This window comes from Miscanthus floridulus, chromosome 16 (genome assembly GCF_019320115.1).
Source record: "Miscanthus floridulus cultivar M001 chromosome 16, ASM1932011v1, whole genome shotgun sequence".
NCBI lineage: Eukaryota > Viridiplantae > Streptophyta > Magnoliopsida > Poales > Poaceae > Miscanthus > Miscanthus floridulus.
Window position 1 is genome coordinate 67,553,260 of NC_089595.1, and position 10,184 is coordinate 67,563,443.

The window sequence follows — 10,184 nt, forward strand, 5'->3', positions numbered from 1 at the left end:
GAGGAGGTCATGAAGCTGATGGAGGCTGCTGAGGGCCCCGGCACAGTGCTGGTCAGGCTGTTCGAAGAGGAGGTGGTTCCTCCCACACCGTCCGCCAATGCTGGTGACCTTGAGCCTTGACCTGGGCCAAAGGGGCCATGCAAATAAATTAGGATTATTATTGTACCGTAACACTTGTGGCCATCGAGGCCTTTTCTAGAATACTTATGCATCTATGCTTCTTAATCATTTTTTATTATACTTCTGAGCCTCTGCCCTTTGTCTTGTCTCTGAACATATCTCTTGCAAAGAACTTCCTCAGAGCCTAAGCTGCCCCTTGGGCAAAAGGTGGTGATGGAGTGCCGTAGCCCAAAGGCATAGGCCGTCTCGCGACTCGGCCGACCTTTTGGCCTTGAGACAGTCTTTTGGTCCTTAGGTTTTTTACAATCGATTTGTTAGAGCATGCTAGAGAGTTTGGCATAGAATTTTTTTTGAAAAATGACTAAAAAATGGTGCATGGGACTAAGGGAGGGAGTCCCCCCTTCTAGCCCTCGAGGGAGGCTCGGTTCTATAGAGGCAGAGCTGTGTCTTGTTTGAGCCTCGTAGTGGGCACCTTTGCAGAGGCAAAGCCGAGTCTCCCTTATGGTGTTATCGTAATGCTGAGGCCCACGATGGGCTTGGGGGGTTTCTCGAAAAATTAGAACAACTAAAGAATGCTTCTTTATTGTATTTCGAGAAACAATGTATACAATGCTTGGAAATTTAAGGGTAAAAGCGACGTAGCTGTTCTATATTCCAAGCATTGGTGACGATTTTGCCCTTCTCATTGGCTAGCTTGTAGGTCCTAGGCTTTAGCACTTGGGCGATGATGTACGGTCCTTCCCATCGTGGGGTTAGCTTGTGGCAGCCCTTGTTGCTCTGCCTTAGTCTCAGCACCAGGTCACCCACCTTCAGGTCTCGGCTTCGAATGTGCCAAGCTTGATAGCGTCATAGGGCTTGCTGGTACTTGGCCGAATGTAGTAGCATAATGTCTCAGGCTTCCTCCAGTTGGTCAAGGGCGTCTTTGCGGGCAGTGCGGTTGCTTTGCTTGTTGTAGGCCTATAGTCTCAGGGAGCCGTACTCTAGGTCAGTGGGGAGGATGGCCTCGGTTCCATAGACCAGGAAGAACAGTATGAACCCTGTGGCTCAGCTCGGGGTGTTCCTCAGGCTCTAGATGACCGACGGGAGTTTGACAAGCCATTTCTTGCCAAATTTCTTCAACCGGTTGTATATTCTTGGCTTGAGGCCTTGTAGGATCATGCCGTTGGCACGCTCTACTTGGCCATTTGTCCTAGGGTGTCCTATGGCCGACCAGGCCATGCGGATGTGGTGGTCGTCGCAAAACGTCTAGAACTTGTGGCCGGTGAATTGCGTCCCGTTGTCACTGATGATGGTGTTCAGAACCCCAAACCTATGGATGATATCAGTGAAGAACAGCACCGCTTGCTCAGACTTGATTCGATTGATCGGATGAGCCTCAATCCACTTGGAGAACTTATTGATTGCTACCAGTAGATGGGTGTAGCCCCCGGGGGCCTTCTGTAGAGGCCCAACCATGTTGAGCCCCCATACAGTGAATGGCCATGTAATGGGGATGGTTTGAAGGGCTTGGGCCAGGAGATGTGTCTGTCGTGCGTAGTACTGGCATCCCTCATAGGAGCATATGAGCTTGGTGGCGTCAGCAACTGTCGTTGCCCAGTAGAACCCTTGGCGGAAGGCGTTTCCGATGAGCGTCCGAGGCGCTGCATGGTGCCTACAGGCTCCCACATGCAAGTCCCAAAGTAGGGCTTGGCCTGCCTCGGTGGTGATGCATCGTTGGAGGATGCCAGATGGGCTTCGCCTATACAACTCGCTGTTGCTAAGGACATACATTTTGGCTCATCGTGTGAGCCGTCGGGCTTTAGTCTTGTCTGCAGGAAGCTCTCCTTGAACAAGGCAATCAAGGAGTGGGACTCGCCAATCCATGCCCTGGTTGGCCTCGGGAGGCTCCGTGTTGACTTCCATGACCTTGGGCTCGGCCGAAGGGGTCTCGGTGACAGATGGGGCCTCGGGCTCTGTGGTGGGCTCGACCGGTGGGCCCTCTTCCATCACCGAGGCGTAGTCGATGGAAGGCTTGTGGAGGTCTCTAGCGAAGACGTTCGGGGGAACCGAGGCCCATGCCGACGCCATCTTTGCTAGTTCATCTACGGCTTCGTTAAATTTCCACGCGATGTGGTTGAGTTTGAGACCGTCGAACTTGTCTTCAAGGCGTCATACCAGCTTGCAGTATGCCTCCATTTTGGGGTCATGGTAGTTCGACTCCTTCATCACTTGATTGACGATGAGCTATGAATCGCCCCGTACGTCGAGGCATCGTACTCCAAGTTCGATGGCGATCTGCAAGCCATTGATGAGGGCTTCGTACTCGGCTACATTGTTGGAGGCAGTGAAGTGGAGCCAAATCATGTAGCGCATGTGCACTCTGAGGGGTGAGATGAAGAGTAGGCCCACGCCTGCCCTGGTCTTCATCAGGGACTCGTCGAAGTACATGGTCCAACATTCTGTCTGGACTTGAGCAGGTGGCAGTTGGGTGTCGGTCCACTCAGCCACAAAATCAGTCAAGACCTGAGATTTAATTGCTTTTCGAGGCGCAAAAGACAGTGCTTCCCCCATAAGTTCGACGGCCCACTTGGCTATCCTACCCGAGGCTTCCCGGTTATGGATTATCTCCCCCAGGGGGAAAGACAACACCATGATCACCGGGTGGGACTCGAAGTAGTGACACAGCTTGTGTCGAGCCAAGACTATGATGTAGATTAGTTTCTAGATGTGGGGGTAGCGTGTCTTGGTTTTGGAGAGCACTTCACTGATGAAGTAAATAGGTCGTTGGATGGGTAGAGCATGCCCTTCTTCCTACCTCTCGACCACCACGACCGCGCTGACCACTTGGGTTGTTGTGGCGACGTAGAGTAAGAGGGCCTCACCCTTGACTGGCGGTACCAGGATGGGAGGATTAGTGAGCAGTGCCTTGAGCTTGGCAAGGGCTTCTTTGGCCTCAGAGGTCCAAGAAAAGTGTTTGGATTTTCTCAAGAGGCGGTACAGAGGCAAGCCTTTTTTGCCAAGGCGCGAGATGAAGCGGCTCAGGGCCACGAGGCATCCCATGACCCTTTGCACTCCCTTGAGGTCTCGGATTGGTCCCATGTTGGTCACGGCTGAGACCTTCTTTGGGTTGGCCTCGATGCCATGTTCCGAGACTATGAATCGCAAGAGCATGCCTTGGGGGACCCCGAAGACACACTTCTCGGGGTTGAGCTTGATGCCCTTCTCTTTGAGTCATCTGAAGGCTTTTTCCAAGTCACCGATGAGATCACCGACCTTCCTGGACTTGACCACGATGTTGTCTACGTAGGCCTTGATGGTTCGCCCGATGTGCTCACCAAAGACCTAGGTCATGCACCACTGGTATGTGGCCCCTGCGTTTTTTAGGCCGAACGACATAGTCAGATAGGAGTACATGCCGAATGGTATGATGAAAGAAGTCACGAGCTAGTCGGATTCTTTCGTCTTGATTTGATGGTAACTGGAATACGTATCAAGGAAGGACAGGGTTCCGCATCCCATAGTGGAGTCAATGATTTGATCGATTCGAGGTAATGGGAAAGGGACTTTTGGACATGCTTTATTCAGACCGGTGTAGTCTACACACATTCTCCACTTCCCATTTTTCTTCTTAACTAACATAGAATTGGCTAACCACCCCGGATTGGATACTTCCTTGATGAATCCCACCGCTAGAAGCTTCTATACCTCCTCGCTGATGGCCCTGCGCTTTTCCTCGTCGAATCAGTGCAGGCACTGCTTCACCGGTCTAGAGCCGGCCCAGATGTCCAAGGCATGCTCAGCGACCTCCCTCGGTATGCCCAACATGTCCAAGGGACTCCACGCAAATACATCAACATTCACGCAAAGAAAGTCGACGAGCACGGCTTCCTATTTGGTGTCGAGGGTGGCACTAATCCTCTGCGCCTGATCATTGAGGTAGGTGGGATCGACCGGGATGAGTTTGATGGCCTCCGCGGGCTCGCAAGTCCCGGCACGACGCTTGGAATCAGGCATCTCGCTACCAAGTCGGTCGAGGTTGACGATGAGGGTCTCGGCCTCCACAAGAGCCTCAACGTACTTGATGCATTTGACGTCGCAGTCGTATGCATGCTCGTACGTGGACTCGACAGTGATGATGCCGTTCGGGCCTGGCATCTTGAGCTTGAGGTAGGTGTAGTTGGGGACCACCATGAACTTGGCGTAGCATGGCCACCCTAGGATGGCGTGGTACGTTCCCTTAAACCCAACCACCTCGAAGGTGAGGACCTCCTTGTGGTAGTTGGAGGGAGTGCCGAAGCAAACAAGCAGGTCGATGCGCCCGAGGGGTCACGTGCGTTTCCTTGGCATGATGCCATGGAAAGGCGTGGCATCACCTCAGAGCTATGACTGGTCGAGCTCAAGGAGCTCTAGAGTGTTGGCGTAGAGGATGTTGAGGCCGCTGCCTCCGTCCATCAACACCTTGGAGAGCCAGGTGTTCGGATGATGGGGTCGACGACAAGTGGATACTGCCTAGGGTTTAGGATATAATCAGGTTGGTCATCTCGATCAAAGGTGATCGCCTCCCGAGACCAGTCGAGGTACCGGGGAGCAGCCACCTTCATCGAGAAGACCTCTCGGTGTTCCCTCTTTTGCTGGCACGCCGTGAGACATGCCGAAGGCCCGCCAAAGATCATGAAGGCGTAGTGCACCTCGGGGAACCCATCGTCCTTGTTGTTGTCCCTATTGCCGGTGTCCCTCATCTTGGCATCATCGCTGGGGAGCCCGAGCTTGGCGTAGTAACACCAGAGCATGGTGCACTCTTCGAGGGTGTGCTTCACTAGGCCTTGGTGATGAGGGTAGGGTTTCTTAAGCATATCATCGAAGAGCCCGGGGCCTCTGGGGCCTCAGGGATTCTTGCGCTCTACGGCCATGACTAGGCCAGCCTCGAGGACTTCTTACTTCCCCTGGCGACCCTTCTTCTTTTTCTTGGGGAGGTGGGGAGCTGAGGCCTCGTCCCTCTGCTTCCCCTTGGTGTCATTATCGAGGAAGATGGCTCCGACAGCCTCTTTGCCCGAGGCGAAGTTGGCGGCGATGTCGAGGAGCGCGGCGGCCGAGGTCGGCATGTTTCGGCCTAACTCTCAGACCATGTCTCGACAGGTGGTGCCGGAGAGGAAAGCCTGGACAATTTCTGAGTCACCGACGCTGGGCAACTCGGTGCATTGCTTGGAGAAGGATCGGATGAAGTCTTAGAGAGACTCATCCGGCCCCTGGCGACAACTCTTGAGGTCCCAGGAGTTCCCGAGGCGCACATACGTGCCCTAGAAATTCCCGACGAAGACCTTTACAAAGTCGCGCCAGTAGTGGATCTACGAGGGAGGGACGTGTTCAAGCCAGGCTCACGCCGAGTCTGACAAGAACAACGAGAGGTTGCGGATGATGAGTAGGTCATCGTCCATGGCACCTAGTTGACAAGCCAGGCAGTAATCGGCCAGCCATAGTTCGGGGTTGGTCTCGCCGCTGTACTTCGTGATGTTGGCCGGTTGCCAAAACTGGGCCGGGAAGTGAGCGCTGCGGATGGCCCTACTAAAGACTAGAGGGCCAGGTGGCCCAGGAGAAGGACTATGGTCCTCCCCACTATCGTAGCGACCGCCTCGGTGCGAGTGGTAGCCTCGAGTAGGCCCCTCGTTGTCATGGCGCCATCGCCTACTGACCACATCATGGTCGCCTTGTGCCTTGCGTCGATCACCGAGGCGGTCATGCACCGAGGGGACCCTATTGGCCGTCGGTGCCTGAGTGGGCTCGGGATGAACCGAGGCCTCCCTATCCTACTGAGGTGGTGCTGTGGGAAGTTCCAAGGTGCCTCCACGCCATCGAGAGGCGAAACTATCGGCCTATTGCACCGCAGCAGTCTCGAGGAGGTCCCGAAGCTCACCGCGGGCCCATCGCCCCGCCGAGGTAGAGGGCTTGGGCATCGTTTGGAGTAGCATCGCCGCTGCCATGATGTTTTGGCTAGCGCGATGGAAGATAGGCATTTGATCATCCCCTTCATCATTTTTGATGTGGCAGTTGACATCGTGAGCCCTCCGCCGGGCTGCTCCACCATCACCGCGACCCCACTGCTCATGCTCGAGAGTGTCTCGGAGCTGCTGCAGAAGGAGTTGGTCTTGTTCGACCTTGGCCTAAAGTTCACGGAGCTACTCTAGGTCCAGATGTCAAAGTTCCACAAGGGCAAGGTCCTCGTTCCGCGCTGCCCGGGGCTCAACGCATGTAGGTACGGCGCCACCCACCCCCTCGGGGGGCGGGGAACGAGAACCTACCCCTTCATGCTCATCGCCCATGCTCGACATCCCAAGCTCGACGTGGAAGCACTCACGAGTGGGGTTGTAAGTGCCTTCGTCATCAGAGTCGCAGTAGCCGAAGTAGTAGTCGCTCGCGGCCAAGAAGTGGCGCATAGCTTTAGGGTCATGAAACCCAGAGAAGTCTGCTCTGGCCCACGCCTCGTCCTCCTCCGAGGAGTCAGCGTGGGTGTGGGTCGAGGTCATGGTGTCGAGGTCGAGGGCAAAACATTGGTGGCATCCTAAGGGCTCCGTGTGAGCGGAAGCGTAGGTAGAAGCATAGGCGGCGGCTATATTGCCAAACCCGAAGGGGTACGGGGATGGTGCCATCGCCGGGCTTTGCTCCACCGGAGTCGACTCCTCAGGAGGTGGTGGGGCAGAGCTTGATGACGGGGTGTCACTGTGTGCCACTAGTGTCTTTCCCTTGCCCAGGCTTAAGCTGGACAGGTCCCTAACAAGGGACTCTATACCAATAGCCAGGCATGGGGTACCGATGGGGCGTAGTGTGTCGCCCTGAGCTCGCGCGGTGTTGGGGTGGTCCCGCTCGCGTCGTGCCTAGCGAGCATGACGAGAGCGGTGGACTGGGCGCCGCCTGTGCCTAGGCTACTAGTGCATGGTGTCGTCATCGGTCGGTGGGACTCTGGGTGAGAGGAGTACCATATTGTACTCATGTCCTAGAGACATGAACTCTAGGCTCCCAAACCGGATCACCATGCCGATATGCAATGGTCGCACAGGGTCTGCCATCTAGGACTTGTCGGGATGACAAGGCTGACACGCAGTAGATCCCCTACCTAACGCACCAACTGTCGGTGTTTTGGACCGGTGGGCCCTCAACCAACTAGTGAAAATGTACTGCGTGCCCCTAGTCCCGGATGGTGATGCAAAGAGACACAAGGTTTATACTGGTTTAGACGATGGATGCCCTACGTCCAGTCTAGGAGATCGATCTTGTATTCCTTGCACCGAGGTGCTTGTAGTAGGGGTTTACAAGCAGGGCGAGAGAGGGAGCTAGTCCCAGGTCTCTGCGTGGAGCGGTGTGGGTTGCTTGAGATGTTGATCTCAGGCAGCGGGGAAGCGTGCGGATCATAGAGTGTTGAGCGTGTGTTCGTCCAAGCGTCTATGCATGAGTTCATGAACCCATGAGCTCGCGTGCTTGTCTATCTACCTCTATGTGTCTCGTGAATGTTTGTTTGTGTTTTTTCCCGCCTGTCTGTGCGTGTCTAGAAACAGCCCCGGTCTATCCCTTTTATAGTTTAAGGGGGGGGGATAGGGGTGATACATGTGTTCGCTACGTGGCATCCTATGAGTGGACGTGGTGTTTCCGAGCCCTATAGCTTGTCACTGTGGTGGCATGGTTGACGGAGCGGTCTTTGTCCTTGATGCACTGGAGCAACGTGCCGATCACACCCAATCTTGTGCGACGTCAGAGCTCCAGTGATAGCTTGACATAGGGCATGGCGGACGTCATGCCGGACGCTGTGTGTTGACAGTGTAAAGAGCCGAGGCTCAGTTGGTGTCAAGGCTGAGCCATCGTGGGAGGCTCGGTGGGCATGAATCCCGAGGCTGCTGAGACCCTGAAGTGGATTGCCGAGGCTCAAAGGGAGCAGTTGGTCCTGTACACTGATTCCGAGGCTACAGTGACCTGGACTTGACTCCCCATGCCGTGTTGTTCTTGGAGCGGGGGTTAGGTAGCACAGTGCAGTGCGGGTGTTAGTCGTGGGCATAGTACCGAGCATAGCGGCTGGTAACCCCTACCCTGTCCCGTCCCGGACGGCATGGTGTTGATGCGACTCCCATTTCATTAGTCATTCTGCTGTGTCGAGCCATCGTCCGGCTAACATCGCAGGAGTGGTTGGTCGCGTTAGTTGGACGTGACATTCTATCAGGGAAGTCAGTCGAGGCGAAGGCGATGGGGTTGTTGCCTAGCCGGCCTCGAGCGAGGCGGAGAATCGGCACCTCGTCCAAGGCCTTACATGCGAGGCCTCGAGCGAGACGGAGAATCGGTTGCCTGTCCGAGGCCTTATGTGCGCGGCCTCGAGCGAGATGGAGAATCAGTACCCCGTTTGAGGCCTTTCATGTGAGGCCTTGAGTGAGGCAGAGAATCGGTAGCCTCGGACAAGGTGGGGTTAGCCAGTAGTTGTCCCTTGGCTTTGATTTTGACATGGTCTAAGTGATTTTTTTGGTTTTTGCTTAGGGGACCCCTTTTTATGGTACCCGACACATCATGGTGAAACTGTTATTTTTAACAACGAGGATGAGGAGGAATACGACGATGAAACCATAGAATCCCTATCCCAATATTCAGCAGAGCTTGATGCACAAATGGATTTTGAGTTTCGCAATGAACAAGGTGGTGATGCTGGTGGTTGGGATGGTAACGATGAAGGTGGTGCCAATAATGATGGTGGAGCACGTGTCAGGAATGAAGATGATTTGGAGGACATGATTCAGGCCCTTAGACTAGAGATTTTACTAAATAGCCCAAAAGGTCTAGAAAATTTGCAAAGGATGACAAAAGCATCGAAGGAGACTGTGTATGGTGTGGAAAAGGGTTGTCCGATACATTGGACATTGTTACATTTTGTGCTTGAGCTACTCATCCTGAAGGCTAAGTACGGCTGGTCAGACTATAGTTTCAATGATATATTGCATCTCCTATCATGGGTGCTGCCACAACTAAACTCAGTTCCCACCAACACATACCAAGCGAAGAAGGTCATAAGTCCATCGACAATGGGGGTTGAAAAAAATCCATGCATGCCCCAACCACTGTATACTTTTTCATGGCAAAATGTTCAAGTCACTGGATAAATGTCCCCGGTGTGGGGCCAGCTGGTACAAGAACAATAACCTTTACGATGGGGACAAAGCCTCTATGGGGAAAAAGAGGAACAAGAAGGGTACAAAAAAGGTGGTACAAGAATCTCAGCCCTCATAGGACACTCCATTAGGCAATGATGCAAAGCAAAGAAGAATTCCTGCCTTGGTAACGTGGTACCTACCAGTGACCGACCGCTTGAGACGTATCTTCCTAAACCCTAAAGAAGCCGCACTCATGACATGGTGGGATGATGAGCGCAAGGTGGATGATGATAAGCTTGCACACCCGGCTGATTGTAGTCAGTGGCAAAGGTTTGATGAGAAGCACAACGAATTCAGCAATGACCCAAGGAATGTACAGCTTGGCTTGAGCACCGATGGAATGAGTCCCTTCATTGAGAGGATGAGCAACCCACAAAGTAACCTCCCCCGAAGAAGAAGACAAAAAACGTGGTTACCTTCGGGAAACAACACATTATTGGAGTTGATGGCGTTGACGATGTTGAAGCTTACAATAACTACGATGAGATGCCGCTATTCACAGACTTTCCTAAGAATATCAGTGTTGTGGAAAAGAACCTACCCAAAGACATATTGCCATGGGAACAAAAATGTGTCAAGGGGAAAGTCATTATAGCGGGCTAGCTAGTTGTTGAATGTAGAGTGTTTGTGTAAGTGTGTGTTTGTAAGACTTCATTTATGCATGCGTGTGAGACTATATATTTATGTATGTGTGTAAGACTACATATTTTTGTATGTGTGTGAGACTACATTTATGCATGTGTGTGAGACTACCCTTTGCAACATCCAGATGAATCTATTTGAACATCCACTCTATTACTACTAAAACTTTATGAAATCACTTAACACTTTATGAAATGAAGAAATGACCAAAATAAAAGTAGGAGGTCTTGACGAGTTATATAACTTTTATATTCATCATCTTTA